This window comes from Periplaneta americana, unplaced genomic scaffold, assembly GCF_040183065.1.
Source record: "Periplaneta americana isolate PAMFEO1 unplaced genomic scaffold, P.americana_PAMFEO1_priV1 scaffold_18, whole genome shotgun sequence".
Classification (NCBI taxonomy): Eukaryota; Metazoa; Arthropoda; class Insecta; order Blattodea; family Blattidae; genus Periplaneta; species Periplaneta americana.
This window is the reverse complement of record NW_027185499.1, coordinates 1,588,979-1,607,620: the sequence shown is the minus strand read 5'-3', so window position 1 is coordinate 1,607,620 and position 18,642 is coordinate 1,588,979. Positions and strand designations below refer to the sequence as shown.

At 35.2% G+C, this 18,642-nt stretch overlaps 1 long non-coding RNA gene across 1 annotated transcript in view; it reads right to left on the bottom strand.

The window, feature by feature from the left end:
- Positions 1-5,840: 5,840 nt before the first annotated feature.
- Positions 5,841-18,642, bottom strand: part of LOC138693706 (uncharacterized) — a 90,522-nt gene continuing 77,720 nt past the window's right edge. The window contains exon 5 of the long non-coding RNA XR_011330377.1: positions 5,841-7,332. This is a non-coding gene — a long non-coding RNA (uncharacterized lncRNA). The remainder of the gene's footprint in view (positions 7,333-18,642) is intronic.

Genomic DNA, 18,642 nt, shown 5'->3' with positions numbered 1-18,642 from the left:
ATGTATTTTTAGTTTGGTTAGTCAGACTGAGTGGTATCTATGGTCGAATGGATCATGTATTAAATTAATGTGCTGGCTGGCTGTTGTGTTCAGATTCATACTCAGATAGTTAATATATATATATATATATATATATATATATATATATTTAGAGAGTGGTTCATGAACATATGGTTAATAGGTTAGTCACTGATGGTCGAGAGACGGCCATATTAGATGATTTAATCACTTATAAGTGTGTTGGCCTCAGTCTTGTGATACTTACATGATTTACATATCCTGGGGATATCATTTCAGATTAGTTTGTCCTATTTTCACTTATCTATTTCATGTTTCTTGTTATTTCATTTTTCATTTATGTACATTGTTACTTATTATTGTTAATTATATTTGTTTTACAAATTCACACTATTCATTCTAAAAGTCTTCCACTGCGCACACCCAATCCTTTCAATGTGCCGTCCACCTGGCGAAAGCAGCCAATATAAGAAAGATAAAGAGAAGGAGTGGATGATCGTACCACCTCCCCTCCACATTGGCAACATTGTGAGGGCTCAGAAAAATGAGGTTCTATTTGACATTTTTAGCGAAATCGAGATTTTTACTGCAATGAGTAGTACTAAGTTAGCACTATCTACCATATGAATTTTATGTTGATATTGCAATTATTTTTCGTCGTACAAACAATTTGATGAAGATCTAATTGCACTTTTGTGTGTTTCATGACAGTGACGATATTTTCAATAATATGTCACATTAATGTATAAAATCAGTTATTTTATAATATAATATAATATATTATCATTATTAGTTTTTGTGCATTATCTATCTTCGTAGGTCATCCAGCTATTTGCTGACAACACACGTGTTCCACTATGAATTTCCTCTTCTTACAAATGATAGGTAAAAAGCACGATGCTGGCTAACTAATTCACGAAACACGAAAGGAAGGGGGGCAACCAATTAAATAAAGAAATTACTTACCTAGACGGAGCAGAAGAAAATATATCCGTTGTAGAAAGTTCAGCCACAAATGTTGATGAACGTTAGGTTTACAAAATGACTGAGTAACATCAAATTGAAAGGTAGAGGTGGAGGGGGGGGGGAGGAAGGAAACGTATTGGAGTACTGGAAATCACGTGTGTAAGGAGAATTTATATTATAACGCGGACTATATATATATATATATATATATATATATATATTCGGGGGTTGCTCACTCAAATGGGATACCTTACTTACTGGCTTTTAAGGAACCTGGAGGTTCATAGCCGCCCTCACATAAGCCCGCCATCGGTCCCTATCCTGAGCAGATTAATCCAGTCTCTATCATCATATCCCACTTCCCTCAAATCCATTTTAATATCATCTTCCCATCTACGTCTCGGCCTCCCCAAAGGTCTTTTTCCCTCCGGCCTCCCAACTAACACTCTATATGCATTTCCGGATTCGCCCATACGTGCTACATGCCCTGCTCATCTCAAACGTCTGGATTTAATGTTCCTAATTATGTCAGGTGAAGAATACAATGCGTGCAGTTCTGTGTTGTGTAACTTTCTCCATTCTCCTGTAACTTCATCCCTCTTAGCCCCAAATATTTTCCTAAGCACCGTATTTTCAAACACCCTTAACATATGTTCCTCTCTCAAAGTGAGAGTCCAAGTTCACAACCATAAAGAACAACCAGTAATATAACTGTTTATAAATTCTAACTTTCAGATTTTTTAACAGCAGACTGAATGATAAAAGGTTCTCAACCGAATACTAACAGGCATTTCCCATATTTATTCTGTGTTTAATTTCCTCCCGAGTATCATTCATATTTGTTACTGTTGCTCACAGGTTTAAAATGGGATAAACCATTATTTAATGCTTGTGAAATATAACATTATTGTATACGTGGATTGTCATTCATAGGATGAATGACCTGTAGTGTATCATTTATATTGATTAATTCATGATCTTGTTCTGTCAGATGCGTTGCAAACTTTCATTTTCGTTTACTGTATTTGAAATCGGAAACATGTTCATTAAACCAGGTTCTGTAATTTCTGTGAGTTTGACCAATGTATTTGCTAGGCCAATTTTTGCATTGTAGCATATATATGCCACTTTTTTGAAATTGATCTCTATTATGTATCAGTATGTAATTACTTAATTCCGATTCAGTTGCATGTTCAACTATGTAAGCAAGTTTTAATCCTAGTTGAGTGTAAGAGAAGGCCTTACAGCCTTAACTCTGCCAGGTTAAATAAAGCCATTATTATTATTATTATTATTATTATTATTATTATTATTATTATTATTATTATTATTATGAAGTTTATTAGGTATGACGTTATTTAATTTATTATTAGCGCAGAAGGCAATATTCATATTGTGTTTTTTGAGGAAGTTGTTCAATTGGTTAGAAACTGGTCCAAAGTACGTCATGCTTGTTCATGTTTTTTGGGGTTATTAGTTCAAGGAAAGTGTGTTGAGTTCTTACGTTTTTGGAGGAGGCTGTCTACTGTATGTTTTTAGAAACCATTATCTTGGGCTAAACAGATAATATAAATATATTCTTTATTATAATTAGATTTACTTAGTGGAATAGTTAATAATCTATCAATGAGGAAACGAAATTTACTAATTTTATGAGTTTCTGGGTGGTTAGAAAGCTGTGTTGAGAATGATTATTGGAGGTTGGTTTCCATTATATGTCAAAATTAAAACGGAAATGTTTTATAAAAGTTTTGAGGTCTAGAAAGTTTATTGATCAGTTAACAGCTGACTGGGAGGTGACTGGGGCGTAACCTTTGATAATAAGTTATCCTGGAAACAACAAGTGGAGAAAATTAGCTCCCAAACTTCAAACCAACTGAGGATCCTAAAACGCCTTCCAGGATGCAAATGGGAATGTGCTCGCTCAACTTTAAGCACTACATATCAAAAGTATGTTCTTCCTGGAATGTAAAACACACAATTGGTCGACTCTAAGACTGTAAAAATAACTGCTGTGGATGCCATGTTGACCCTCAGAGAGATCCATGCTGTTGTATGAAGAGCTAATCAGACTATCGGATGGTCAATACTGGTACAAATACGAAAATAAGAAAGAAACCCCAAAACACAACATGGATTTGTGAAGAAAGTACGTAAGCTAAAAGAACAATATTCAATTATATCAAATGAACCCCAACCCATGATACAGAATCCAACTGAAATAGAATCCCATGACTGCTTCACAGACCTAAACCAAAGTGTTTTTAAAAAAGGAACAGACACAATGAGTCTAAAGCTTTTGGCCTTGGAGACTATCAACAGTAAATACCCAGAACCTGAATGGCTCAGAATATATACAGATGGCTCACAAATACATGGTTACCCAAATGCAGGAGCAGGGATATACAGCTACATCTTCATTTTTTATAAATCTAAATTTAACAGAAGAAATGCTGAAATCAGAAGTAAACACTGAAATACTGAAACAATTGTCTTTAGAGACAATTAATATTAGGTACCCTCCACAAAACTGGCTTCATTTATACACCGATAGATCCTTGATCTCCAGAGAACAAGGTGCCGGTGCAGGTGTTACGTGCTGTCTCTTCTCACTTTATAGATCTCATGGGTATGGAACAACAAGTTTTGATGGAGAAATCATTGCAATAAGTGAAAGTCTCAGGAATCTTCTATGCCACATCAATAAATTTAAAAATGCAGTTATATTGTCAGACTCCAAAGCAGCTATTCTATCAATCGTATCTAAACACACACCTTCATCTCAAACAGCAGAAATAACTAAAATGCTCTCTCAATTAATATCACTCAATAAAAGAATTGTATTCCAATGGATACCATCCCATTGTGGAATCCTGGGAAACTAGAATGCGGATGCTTTAGCAAAGCACTGCTACTTACAGACCTGTTACTAAATCTACGTATTACTCTGTGAAAAGATTTATTAAATCTACATACTTAGACTTCAACAAACAAAATTTGATAACACAATCTCAAGGGAAAAAATGGAAGTCTCTGCATCATAATCCACAGTTAATTCCCGATTTACCACGAAAATCGTCTGTAGCTGCATTTAGATTGGCAACAGGCCATGACTGTTTGGCCAAACACCTGCATAGAATTGGAATATATCAGTCCCCTAACTGCCCATTGTGCAACTCAAACCAAGAAATGGATTCGTAACACCTCAAAATCTGTGCTTCAGTGGCTGGCCATGATAATATCTTTGAAAAATTTTGGAGTGCAAGAGGTCAAATGACTTTATTGACAAATGCCTGGCATTAGAAAACAATGACAACTATTTATAAATCCATCAGATCATTCAAAACAGCGTTCGATGGAGAAATCAAGCCATTCAAACAGCATTAAACCAACTTCTACTGCATCTTGCAAAATTCTCCAAGACTGTCATCCTGAGTGATTCAAGATCTGCCATAGAATCAATTGAGCTGCTGCATCAGTGGAGATTCATGACTGCTGCGAGACACTGAGGAAACTCAAATTAGCTCCTGTGGATCCCTGGACACTGTCACATTTCTGGCAATGAACAGGCAGATACATTAGGGAAAAAGCTGCCATGCTCACTAGTTGCTTCAAATCAGTATCATACCACTGCTCTAAACTCTGCAAATGAAGGAACAATACCTCATGAGTTTAGAATCAAACTGGAAGACTTTTTTACATGGCCAAGACAAGAAGCTCTATCAGTTTGGGTTACTTCAAATGCCCACCTGCATGCTCTGTAATCTGGATGAAGATATGGACAGGGCCCACTTAATGTGATGCCTGGCCCTTCGCAGAACAGAAACTATTGGGAAGCCAGGATTAAGATAATGAATCAGATGGACAATTGATGACTATTTGTTAATGTTCCATGCCATTAGAGAAATAAATAAATATTACCAATTCCTTTCATGATTTACACCCTATCATAAAGTTCACCTCCGAGTCAGCTGTTAACCAATCAATAAACTTTCTAGACCTCAAAACTTTTATAAAACATTTCCGTTTTAATTTTGACACATACTGGAAACCAACCTTCACTAATCATTCTATACACAGCCTTTCTAACCACCCAGAAACTCATAAAATTAGTAAATTTCGTTTCCTCATTGATAGATTATTAACTATTTCACTAAGTAAATCTAATTATAATAAAGAATATAATTATATTATCTGTTTAGCCCAAGATAATGGTTTCCAAAAACATACAGTAGACAGCCTCCTCCAAAAACGTAACAACAACTTACAAAAAACTCAACACACTTTTCTTGAACCAATAACCCCTAAAAACATGGACAAGCATGACCTACTTTGGACCGATTTCTAACCAATTGAACAACTTCTTCAAAAAACACAATATGAATATTGCCTTCTGCACTAATAATAAATTAAATAACGTCATACCTAATAAAAAATTTCATAATAGAGATCGACTTCAAAATAGTGGCATATATATGCTACAATGGAAAAATTGGCCTAGCAAATACATTGGTCAAACTCACAGAAATTACCAACCCAGTTTAATGAAAATGTTTCCGATTTCAAATACAGTAAACGAATATCAAAGTTTGCAACCCATCTGATAGAACAAGGTCATGAATTAACCAATATAAATAATACACTACAGGGCATTCATCCTATGGGTGACAATCCACATATACATATTGCTGAAGAATTTTATATTTCACAAGCATTAAATAATGGTTTATCCCTTCTGAATGAGCAATTCCCAAACATACATAGTCTGCTTTATAATTTAAATTCTCCTTACACACGTGACTTCCGATACTCCAATATGCTTCTTCCCCACCCCCCACTCTTCAATTTGATGTTACTTAGTCCTTTTGTAAGCGTAACGTTCGTCAACATTTGTGGCTGAACTTTATACAACAACGGATATATTTTCTTTTGCTCCGTCTAGGTAAGTAATTTCTTTATTTAATTGGTTGCCCCCCTTCTTTTCGTGTTTCGTGAATTAACATCATTTGGTTACAAATCATAAATAATTTTCATTATTAATCCTTTCAATATAGTAAATAAGAATTTGTACATACTTTCAGATTACAAGACCACGCATGTCTCAAGTGTTACTCCAGTCTTACCACACATGAAGCTGCATATTCACCTCTCTTCACTACTCTGCCAATTCACATCAGCATATCGATCTGACATTTGTAAATGCAGCCTTCATGTTAATCTTGTTATGCAGTCACATTGAATGGTGCTTATGCTATTTATATAGCTTAATCTTATACTCATAAAAGTGGACTGATCATTTACTTTTTAACAATTCTATTCTTGTACATACAGTTTTTACTGTTTTATGGTACTATTATGAATTTTACTCATTTACTTGTGACTCAATATGTGATATCATAATTCATTATGCATCCGAATCTATTTTATAAAACCCATGGTTTCACCGATTGTTTATAATACTTTGTTCATAAGATTTTGTAGGTTAATTGGGGATCTAATGATGGTTCCTTGAACCGAAAACATTCATCAAAATGTTAAAATAAAACATTTATGTTATTGTAATATTAATAAAACTTTTGGAATTTCTCACAGCTTATCGGACCCAACATGGTCTTTAAATATACTTTCCAACAAAATACCACATAATCTTTAAAAATTCTAGAACATTCGTAATTACTAACTATATTCAAGAAAACAAAGGAAATGCATGAGTTTAGCTTGCAGTAAGTCTGTTACCATTCACAGATTAATTTCAGTGCACTTTAGTGGCAGCAAAAGAAAAGAAATTTCTTGGGACGAAGTGTTAAAACAAGAAGAACCAAGAAAAACGTACACCCCTTTCCTGTTGCATGGCCATAAAAATATGATTAATTTATAATACGCCTACAGCTCCAAACATTTCTAAGCATGTTGTGACTATCGGAAAACGAAGGAATTAATGGAAAATGCGACCACATGTGCTTAATTATCGCCGCATTGAGTGGAACCAAGGGACGGAGCATGAGATTCAGACATTTTTAGCACATAAAGAAAGAGATCGCCAAACAAAATGAAAGATTTAATGGTTGGTAACATTAAGGAGTGCACATAATTCACTACTACTGTAACAGCTCAACTTTGAACAAGTGGGGAGGGAAATATAAGAACAGGCTGAGGGCGATCTATCTGAAAAATGGCTTTAGACATACAATTTATAACTACTTACACATAAAACGACTACAAAGCCCACAAAATATATATCTCAAACATGAACAGCAGCAACTCTTCGTTGTTTCCTCCTCCTCCTCATCTTCTGCTGATGTGGGATTTGCGGGATAACACACAAGGCCTCGAATGGTCCTGGGTAGCCTGCAAGCAAAATTAACTGCATTCACAGGCTTTCATTGAATGGCATATTAATAGGGTGAGGAGTCATATGCAACTGCATATTTTACTGTCCATTTGCAAGTGATGTAAAATCATTTTAAACAGCTGTAATGCAGAATGTTCAAAATCAATTCTACATATTTTTGCATATTTCAGGTGTTCCTGTACATAAGAGACTGCTGAGCATGTAATGTAGCACATTTTCAGGTATAAAGCCCCAAATTAAGATATTTTGTAAAACAATAATATTCTGAAATGTTTGTCAGCATATAATATTTTTCTCTTAAATTGTACCCAATGGCGATAAATTCCTTGCATATGCAGTGTGGGTGTGCAAAAACCAAAACCACCACACTATGCTTTTGCTACAAGAAGCATTCCCAAACACCTCTACTTCATCATCATCCATACAAGTTGTAGGCCATTACAATCTCATAATAAAGAGGAATTTTCTCCCCAGCTCTTTTTGGGACGTACCAGAGATCTCTTCCAATGGGACTGATAGTGAAGCATAGCTTTTGGGATTCTAGGGGATCTCATACATTGCAAATGGCTCATCCATTTGTTCTCATATTTCTATATGAAATGGAGTATTGATTCCAGACCAAGAGGACTTAAATATAATAGAGGGGTTCAATCGCCGCTAACTCTTTTAACCGACACTACGAACGCTACCATCGTTTCTTACCAACATTCCGGCACTGAATTCAGATGCCAAGAAATGGACAATGAGCATGCGTGCTTTTGGTTTAAGTTGTCAGTCCTGTTAAGGTAGGAAGGTGAAAGAAAGAACCGAAGGAGAAGGAAGACATCTTGATTTGTCTTGTATCTGTTGTGTACTGTGAAAGATGCCATCGTATGTGAAGTGTGAATATTTGAATTATAGAAATAAGAAGGACAGCCACTCAAATAAGTGTTTCTTCAAAATATCGCGAGATAGTGAACGGTGAGTTTTCATTTACAATAATAGTAATTTTATCACTTAAACAAATTTGATGTACTGTAGATTTTTCTAGTCACGTGCATCATTATAAATTATATAAGATACCGGATACTATTCGTGTGTGTGTGTGTATGTGTATATGTATATATATATATATATATATATATATATATATATATATATATATATATATATACACATCTATATATAATAATAAATTTAGCTTCCCTTATGGAAAGGTTGTCAGATTTGATAAAGCGTATTACATACAATTTGGAAACACACCTAAAAGGTAAAATGATATACATTTGAAACGGTTAGGAAATCGAATATGCAAAATGTCAGAAAAATTTACACCTAAGTAGCGTTTGTGATCATTTACAGTTAAGAAAGGGGGGGAAATATCATCAGATAGGTTAGAATGATTTGAATGCCATATACCATGAGAAAAATAATAGTACGGATTGATTGGCATTGATATCTAAACCAATTAACAGCCATCGGTTAAGATAACTTGAAATTTCCATTATCACTCCCATACAAATGATTTCTCAATATCTGAACCGATCCTTTGAGGGCACTAATGGCTATTTCCTTCACAATGCTGTGTGTTAGGTCCAAGTTTTTACATGTGTTGGCAAAGAAGGAGGATATGGTACCTCGTGCTCCCACCATCAGACCTATCACATCAATGTGGGACAGGCTATATTTATCTTTATAGAACGGGGATTGTTGGTTCATAGATCCGTTTCTTTTCACTGTCCACCTCATGCAGTTGATCTGCATGTGTCTCAAATCTGATGGTGGGATCAAGAATATATGCCGAGTTGTTCTTAATGGCAATGATATCAATTCGCCGAACACTTCCTTGTGTGGCTAGTCCCTGCACCTCTTGATGGACTGTAAACCCTACTTCCTTCAGTGCCTCGGCCAGCATAGAACAGACAGCATGGTGACGGATGTTGCGAAGGGCCTCACTATAGGGGCAGAAGCCAAGGATATGGGGAAGAGTTTCAATCTCGCTGAGACAGCGCCTACAGCGGGTACCATTCCGACTTCTACCCGGTACAGCTCGGACCGGAGCGACATAGCCTATCATTTTAAGGGCGTCTATCCATTCTGAGAGCGTTAGACCTTTGTGATTTCTTATCCAGCTGTTTGCTGGGGGGAACTCTTTGTTAAGAATCACTCCTTTACCCTTTTGTTACAATGTACACCAATTTTCAAATTCTTTGTCTCTTAAAGCGTCTCTAACTTTTCGACAGTCCACAAAATTTTCACGATTATTTAAAAAAGAATTAGCAGGAGTTAATTTAAGGCTCTTTAAACATGTTTTACTCTCCTCAATAAGGTCCCTAGTGGAAGTAATGTAAGGATCATTAGTTTTGTGTAATACCCTTAAGCCGTTAATGTGTTGTAGCATGGATTCCCAGCATACCTTAAAAAGACCAAGACCTTTATATTTACGATGTGTATATATCATAGAATCGGGTGTGTCAGCTGGTAGTTGCAAAATTTCTTTCAGAGTGCTTTTAATAATTTTATCAGCATTATCTAAAAAAGTATTGGGTATTGTTTTCAAGGGTATTGTCTGAAATGTGTAGATTAATGATGGGCAAATTGAGGAATTTAATATACAAAACTTTTGATCAGGATGTAATAAAGGAGACGAAATTAGCAAATCTAATCTAGTTTTCAGGTCGTTTAAAACGGTTTGGGAATCGAATATACAAACATCAGAAAAATTAACACCTAAGTAGCGTACATGCTCATTTGCAGTTAAGCATGTGATAGTAGTGTCATCAGAAATGTTTAGTTGATTTGGATGCAATTTACCGCGAGAAATATTAATAGCTACAGATTTATTTACATTTATATCTAAACTGTTTGAGAATAAGGTGCTTAGGAAAATATTTGGGGCTAAGCGGGATGAAGTTACAGGAGAATGGAGAAAGTTACACAACACAGAACTGCACGCATTGTATTCTTCACCTGACATAATTAGGAACATTAAATCCAGACGTTTGAGATGGGCAGGGCATGTAGCACGTATGGGCAAATCCAGAAATGCATATAGAGTGTTAGTTGGGAGATCAGAGGGAAAAAGACCTTTAGGGAGGCCGACACGTAGATGGGAGGATAATATTAAAATGGATTTGAGGGAGGTGGGGTATGATGATAGAGACTGGATTAATCTTGCACAGGATAGGGACCGCTGGCGGGCTTATGTGAGGGCGGCAATGAACCTTCGGGTTCCTTAAAAGCCATTTGTAAGTAAGTTATATCTAAACCAATAGCTTTGAAACGATCAATAGCATCCTTGTGAGTTCTAAAGCAGAGTTTTTGTTTTTAGCTATGATAACAGTATCATCTGCAAAACCAAGTACAGTAATAGGTTTTAAACCTGAAACAAGATTGAAACCTTATTTGGCAGCGATCGAGTCTTCTGACATTTCATTAAGGATGTGATCAGTACATAGATTGTATAATGCGGGTGAAAGGGGCAATCCTTGCATAACTCCTTTTCGCAAACCAATGGGATTAGTTTTTTTATGATTGTTTTCTACTCTAGTGGAATTATTTAGTTGAAGTTTCAAAATTAACGTTTTCAACAAGCTTGGAATAACCAAGCTATCTAATGTGTTTGATAGGTACAAGTGCCCGATATTATCGAATGCCTTACTAACGTCAAGGAAAACGAGAGTTGCATCACATTTTTTAGATTTTGCGGACATTGAAGTGGACCTGAGAAGGGATGTATTAACTATTGTTCCTGGAGAATGTGTAAATCCCCTCTGATGAGGATTGAATTTTATGTATTCCCGAAGGCATTTATCGAGGACACATTCAATTACCCTACGTAACACGGAACAAAGAGTAATTGGTCTCCAGTTTTTAAAGTCATTTTCGTCACCAGAGTTATAAAGGAGAACACTTCTTGCGGTCTGGAAGCATGGAGGTACGTGCCCAATATGGAGCATTCCTGTAGCTATGGAGGAGATGATTTCTGCAGCAGTATCATCCTTCAGAACTCTCATCAGGACGTGGTCTGGGCCAGGAGCGGTGTCCACCGCGATTCGAGATATTGAAAGCGCAACTTCTGACTTGGTGATAGATTTCTGGAATGTTTCATCTAATTCGAGTATTTCTGCTTCGGTGTAATGGGATGGATATTCTGATCGAATATTGTTATTTGGTTGAGAAAAATTTGAACTGTAAAGTTGTTGCATCTCGCTGACATCTAATTTGCACGTTGGTTTATTTTGACTCAGTACTGTTCTTATTGCTTTCCGCCGTTGATTGAAGTAATCAAATTGTGTTTTCTCATAAAGAAATCTGTTTTTTATTTTCTGTCGGTCTCGTTTTGTGGCTCTTTCTGGGTTAGTGGATCTGCTGTAAGTCCTCTGGTTATTTAAATTTTTCTTTAGTTTTCTTGCTTCGTAATATTTCCTGGTTGGATGTTTGGGTCCAGGTAGATAATCAATTGCTTCGGATAAGAAAATCAGGAATTGCTGTGTCACATCATCAAACACATTGTCGGATAACTGTGCGCTAAATTTATCATTCCAAGTAGAAAGATTTTGTTTGTAGAAGGATAAAGGACTTGTATTAGCAGTAGAGTGGTTTTCAGAATTATTAGTTAAATTATTGGAATTGTTCTTCCACACGGTGGTTGAACATCGGGGTTGTTTACGAATGAGACGTTCTCGATGAATATCTGGGTGGGATTTACTAATATGTATGTTGAATTTAAGAAACATTTTTCACAATAATCACACTGAATTTGATTAGAACTCTGCGTTGTGTTACAAGTATCTAAAGAAATATTATTTATGTCGGTTGACTCTTCTCCTGTTGCAGCCTCCATGTAGTAAGAAATATAAAAGATTTGCTTATACTTGACCAAGTAAGGGTCTATAAATTAATAATAATATATGGTATTTGTAAAGTCTCATATATCGCAATAGTCTCACCTACAGTATATTCCAAAACTTATATCAGACACAGCACAGAACTATAAAACTTTCATATCACGATATGCAAAACCAATAAAACCTGGACGTTGTTGATAAAATGTCTATAGCAACACACAACATTGCAGGAAACAAGGCGAAAAAGTCGCTATTTTCCAAAAGTCATTCAATAAATCATTATGCGAATACCACTTTGTTTAAAAAAGAATAATTACTATGTATATCTTACATAAAATAAGTCGAAACACCTTAAATGACACTATTAAGTTCACATAAATAACGTCAAACTGTTCTGTTTCTCCGATCTCATTCCATGGCCATTCCATAATACATATATGTATTATATTTAATTTCTGTATTATGTATTCATCTAAATTAACAATACCACGTGGTGGATAATTTTCAAGAGAAGGATCTATTGCAGTTATTCTTTGTACTGAAACTCCGGTACCCTACTGCACACGACACCGATGTTTGATTTATCTGGTTTGCTACAATTTTAGAAGTTATTTTCAGTGATTTAAGTAACTTTATTCTGTCATGTGTGATGAGGCAAAGTACCGAATGATAATCACAGGAACGCTTGTTTGTATCTCTTTATAAAATCACTCAGATAAAGCAGAAAATCGAAGGGATCAGATGCACTGAGACATGGTAGTTTATACTTAAACCGTTTTACTACAAATTTTCAACATATAAAAAGGCTAACCAAAAAAGTATTACAAATGGAGGAATTATTTATATTTTATCTTTAAGGTCACTGGAGCAATTTCTTTTCATTTTCTAGCATATCCCAGTGATTTTACAAGGTACCACGAAATAGTGTTCCTGTGCTCATCATTTATATTTATATTATATTATATTGTATTATAGATACATTATATTATTTATATTTATCCTATTATTTTTATTTTCCTTTTTTATTTCAGATACAAGGGATGGCTAGAAGCAATGGGCAGAGAAGACCTAAAGGTGAATCTGCCCAAGAAATTGCATAACAGCTTTCGGTGTGTGCGGACCATTTTGAAGATAAGTACTTCACAAGTACCCTCTGCACACATTTGAATAGAGAAGCCATACCTTGCAAAGTTCAGGCTATCTCCATCGGTCAAGGTAACCATATACTTCTTAGGTATCATCAGCTTACTTCTAAAACCAAGTCAAAATTTATTATTTTTTAAAATGCGTCTCCTGATAACACCTCGTTAGTATGAAAATGCTTCTACTTTTTGTATATAACAAATGCATAACAATTGTTAGCTGGGTATAAAAATAAAAAGTTCTTATGTGCAATTTTCTGAAATGCAGTTACTAGATTTTTTAAAATAAGCCGATGATATGCAATTTCAATGCTTCAGAACTACACACATACAGTATATTCTGTCAAAATTGAAGATTATGTAATTGTTATTTATAGGAAAAGATAAGTAGCCTGTATTGGGCTTAGTAGACCCCATAACTGCACCCTCTATTCGTGGTGTTATAGGCCTGCTTACTCTTACTGTTAGTTTATAATTATATATTTTCTGTTGTTTCGTTTTATACAGATTCTGCGGGACCTAACACCAAAGAGGAGAAAGATTCGCATCTTTGAGTACAATTGCATCGTTCGAGAGGAAGAGTTCTCAAGACTACGCAGAAAGAACCGAAGATACACACTGCCCTTGCATGTATAAAGAGTAAGGTTCCTGGGCCATTATATCAACCAGTAAGAAATTGTATCTCTTCAGATGCACGGTGTGTACAGAGGAATTGGTGGTCACTAGAAATGAAAACAAAGGCTCTTAACATTTATTTACAGAGCCCAAGTTCCTATAGGATGATTAGGAAGTTATTAAATTTCCCTTCAAAGCCTCCATTGCTTAGGGTATTGCAAAAGTAATAATAATAATAATAATAATAATAATAATTTATGTATTTATTTAATCTGGCAGAGCTAAGGCCAGTAGGCCTTCTCTTCCGCCCAGCCAGACTCTAATTCTAATTGAATACAATTGCTTACATAGTTATTACATTAATATCTAGACCATAAAACAACATGAAAGTAAATAATTAAAGTTGGATAAGTAATGTTAGTGTGACAATAATAAACATTGGTAAGAAATAGTTATAATAATAATAATAATAATAGTAATAGTAATAATAATAATAATAATAATAATGAGATAATTTAGATATTTAATTGTGATATATATATATAACCATTAAACATTGAGAAACCTGAAACAGCTATTATTGTTAAAAGATTTGTTAGAAAAATATTTTGTTAGCGTATTCTTAAATTGGTTTAATGTCTGACAGTCCCTGACATTACTCGGTAGGGAATTCCAAAGCTGAGGAACAGCCACAGTGAAAGAAGACGAATATGAGGATGTTTGGTGGGAGGAAATGGATAACATTGAGGAGTGTTGTGATCATGTGTCTAAGTTATGATGGGTGGATAAATTCTGAAAACGAGGCGCAAGATAGACAGGAGTGGAGAAATGCAATATGTGAAAGACAAGGGAAAGACAGTGGATTTTCCTACGATCTTCTAGACGGAGCCAGGACAACATTTCGAGGGATGGTGTTATGTGATCAGCCTGGCGAATATTGCAGACGAAACGGACGCACATATTATGAACATGTTGTAGTCTCTGCGTCGAAGTAACGCTTAGGTCAGTAAACAGAATATCACAGTAATCGAAGTGGGGCATCACGAGTGTTTGCATTAATATTTTTTTCATGGAAAAGGGTAGAAAATTCTTCAATCGCCTAAACAAGTGTATTAATGAGAATACTTTTTTGCAGGTTTCTGAAACTTGAATGTTCCAATTTAAACTTTTATCCACATAAACACCTGGATTCTTTACTGATTCACTGAACGGAATTTCGGTGCTGTATATTTTAATCGGGGACAAATTTGGTATGGTAATAGTGCTTAACAAACGTGAATGGCCCACATTGATTGACTATGATTTTTCTGGATTTAGTTTAAGTCGTAATTTCCGTGTCCATGTCCAGATTGAGTCCAGATCGTCATTAATTTTAGTTACCACTGATGATGGTTTTAGTGATAAACTATTTGACATACTAAGGAATGCCTGTAGTAAGATAACTGAGACTGACAAACTGTGTTGCCTTATGTGGGATGAAATGTCTTTAAAAGCAAACTTGTGCTACAATAGTAATGAAGACATCGTAGATGGCTTTGAGAGGTATTCTGGCAATTATTCATCAGATAGAATTGCCAACCAAGGTCTTGTGTTTATGGTTAGAGATATTTGAAGTAATTACAAACAAGTTCTGGGCTATTTCTTAGCACATTCAAGCACCCCTAGCAATACATGAGTTGAACTCATTGTCAAAGCAATAGAGAAGCTGAGAAGCATTGGTTTAAAAGTAGTAGCTACTGTTTGTGATCAGGACTCTAACAATCAAAAGGCGTATCATTTATTGGAAGTTACTACAGATCAGCCCTCCTTTACAATAAATGACAGGAAAATTGTACCATTTTTTGACAGTCCACACTTGATTAAAAGTACACGAAACATGTTCAAAAAGTATTCTGCTAAGTTTTACGATAATTACACTGCAAAATGGGAGCACATTGTGCAGTTATATAACTCAGATAAAGATAATGAGTTTCGTGCGACTAAACTAACTGATAAAGATGTTTATGTGTCTGGTTTCAGAGTTACGAGGGTGCACACAGCAGCAAGAGTTTTAAGTCATTTGTTTGCTGCAGCCATTCTCACGATGTCATCTTTTGGGATGCTTGAAGGAGGAGTACACACTGGAAAATTCGTAGGTTATGTGGATAAAGCTTTTGATTCATTAAATGGCAGAGTGATGACGGACATTATGAAGCCATTATGTGGTGCAGTGAAGGAAGGTACCAGCCGCCATGGAGTCTGGGAGGAAATGGCGAGTTTTTTTTCAGTCTGTCCAATTTATAAATACTGAAGGAAAGACAATACATGCACCATCCACATATGGTTGGGTACAACATTTTTATGCTGCAAAATTGTTGTGGGAGGTTGCTAAGAAAGAGGGCATGCACTCACTTTTGATGGGGAGGATAAACCAAAATTGTTTGGAAAACACATTTTGTATAATCAGAAGGAAAGGTGGTAATAGAGACAACCCTTCGTGTAACGACTTTTGTTATGCTTTCCGAGCAGTTGCTGCCCAGAATATGCTAATATGTAGTGACAAGGGAAATTGTGAAATTGACTATGATGTTGTCCTAGCATCTATAGGGTCAACAGGTACTAGTTGTGAGATGGTGGTTAACCCACCAAACTCTGAGGTGAATCAGTTCATTGCACGCAGTTGTAATTTCTCTGACCTGAGTAATGATCTTGTTAACAGCAATGCTATGTTTTATGTTGCTGGTTATCTTGCCAAAAAGCTCTGTTCTGCAAAACAGTGCTGTAATTACTGTTGCACAGCTGTTCTTGACTCTGAAAAAGTCCTCCCAGCTGGTATAACATTTCCTATTTTTAAGGAATATGAAAAAGTTACGAATGTTCTCCAATATCCTTCAGCGAATTTACTTAAATGTGTTGAAGATATGACACATAAGTTTGATAATAACTTCAAAAACCTGATTTCTATGTCTGATGTAGTACAGAGATTTACTAGCCTCATTCAGGATGAAGTTTGTTTTGATTTCCTTGCACCTAATTGTAATTCTGATTGTAAAAGATATTTGGTTTCGTTGTTCACAAGAGTGCTGATTCATGCAAGATTATGGCGAATGAATGAAAATCTGTCAAGTGATGATTACAGAAAGGAAGAAAAGAAAATGAAAAAAGTCCTGCATCAATAAAATGGAGTTTTATGTAATATAATTTCAGATTATATTACATTTATGCTATTTAATGTTAGCAATTTATTGGTGCAAGATGAATTTTGTTTTTTTGTTTTTTTTTTTTTTTTGATATTATCAGAAGACATATTTTCATTCAGTTTTCTGAGTCTTGCATTGATTTAACATTATAGTGAGAAAAAAAATAATTTTTGCATTCGAAGTTACAGTGTGAAAGAAAATCAAAATTAACACCATCATGAATAAAGCTCATTAAATTGCTTTATTATATCATTGTCTGACAGCAGATTTTCTAAGCAGTTATGAAACATTTTGGTCATCAGTGTTACACATTCTAATAAATGCGTTGAGGGCAACTGAGGATCTTCATTTACTTTTTCATATTCTTTGAACATGAATGTTATGCCCTCTTGTAAGTATTTTTCATTGTCTGAAAGAGCTGCACGACAATAAATGCACTGTTTAGCATCACATGCCTTCTTACCAATATAACCAGGAATATATTATAATGCATTTGCATTCACGATCTCATTATCAACATCGGAGAAATTAAAAGATTCCCTCACCAGCTATTAACCTCTTTCACAATTTAATTTGTTACTAGAACATAACATTATTTTAAGCAGCAATGCCCGATTACTGTACTGAATATCATTGCAGGAAGAGTTATCTGGCTTGTTCTACCATCCTTATTTCTAATTATGCAAAAGTAAATCTCTAAATAATCTTGATTAATACTCCAAATTTAGAGCGAGTGCATATCAGTGTAAATTTTTAACAACTTCCCATAGTAATTTTGCTCCATTTAAGTCATAAATTCAACGAGATGTGGATGGCACATGCACAGTTTGTCACTATTTATAAAATTGACACTACTAAAAATTCAACATTTCATTCCAGGTGAATACATGCATAGACTTTTCTTCCACAGCCGCACATACTGTCTTCCTATTCTCGAAAACTGTACTTCCATTCAGTGAATCAAATGTCTTGTCCATGTTGCCTACAAATTCTGCTCTATGTGTTGCATCTCCTGCATGTACTGCCAGTCTTGGCTAGCAGGAAATGTCTGCAGCTACTGCATGGCTTAATGTCCGTGTTTCCATTTTCCTATATTGGTCTTGAACTATTGCATTATACTTTTTCGACATATTTCGTGTACATTTTAAGAGATGGTTTGTGTAAAAAAATTAAACAATTCTTATCTGACCATTTGCTGAATAGAATGGTTGATCTGGCTTTACCCTAAGCAAGATGTAAGCTTTTTGATTATTAAGCCTATGCTCATATACAGTTGCTATTACCTTAAGGCCAACATTCTGTAATGTCTGAATTGCATTGAAAATGAAGTCTACTAGATATGTATCAGGAGTACCGGAATTTGTTAAAAACTAATTCTGTACCTGCTTGTAATTATGACAAAGACCAGTTGCCGTAAACACACACAAGCACCTGATTTGCAGTTTTACCTGATAATGAGTGTTTCCAAACTCATCAACAGTATCCTCATTATTATTGCTACAAGTTAAACTGATATTTAGTGGCATTTCATTGCATATGTG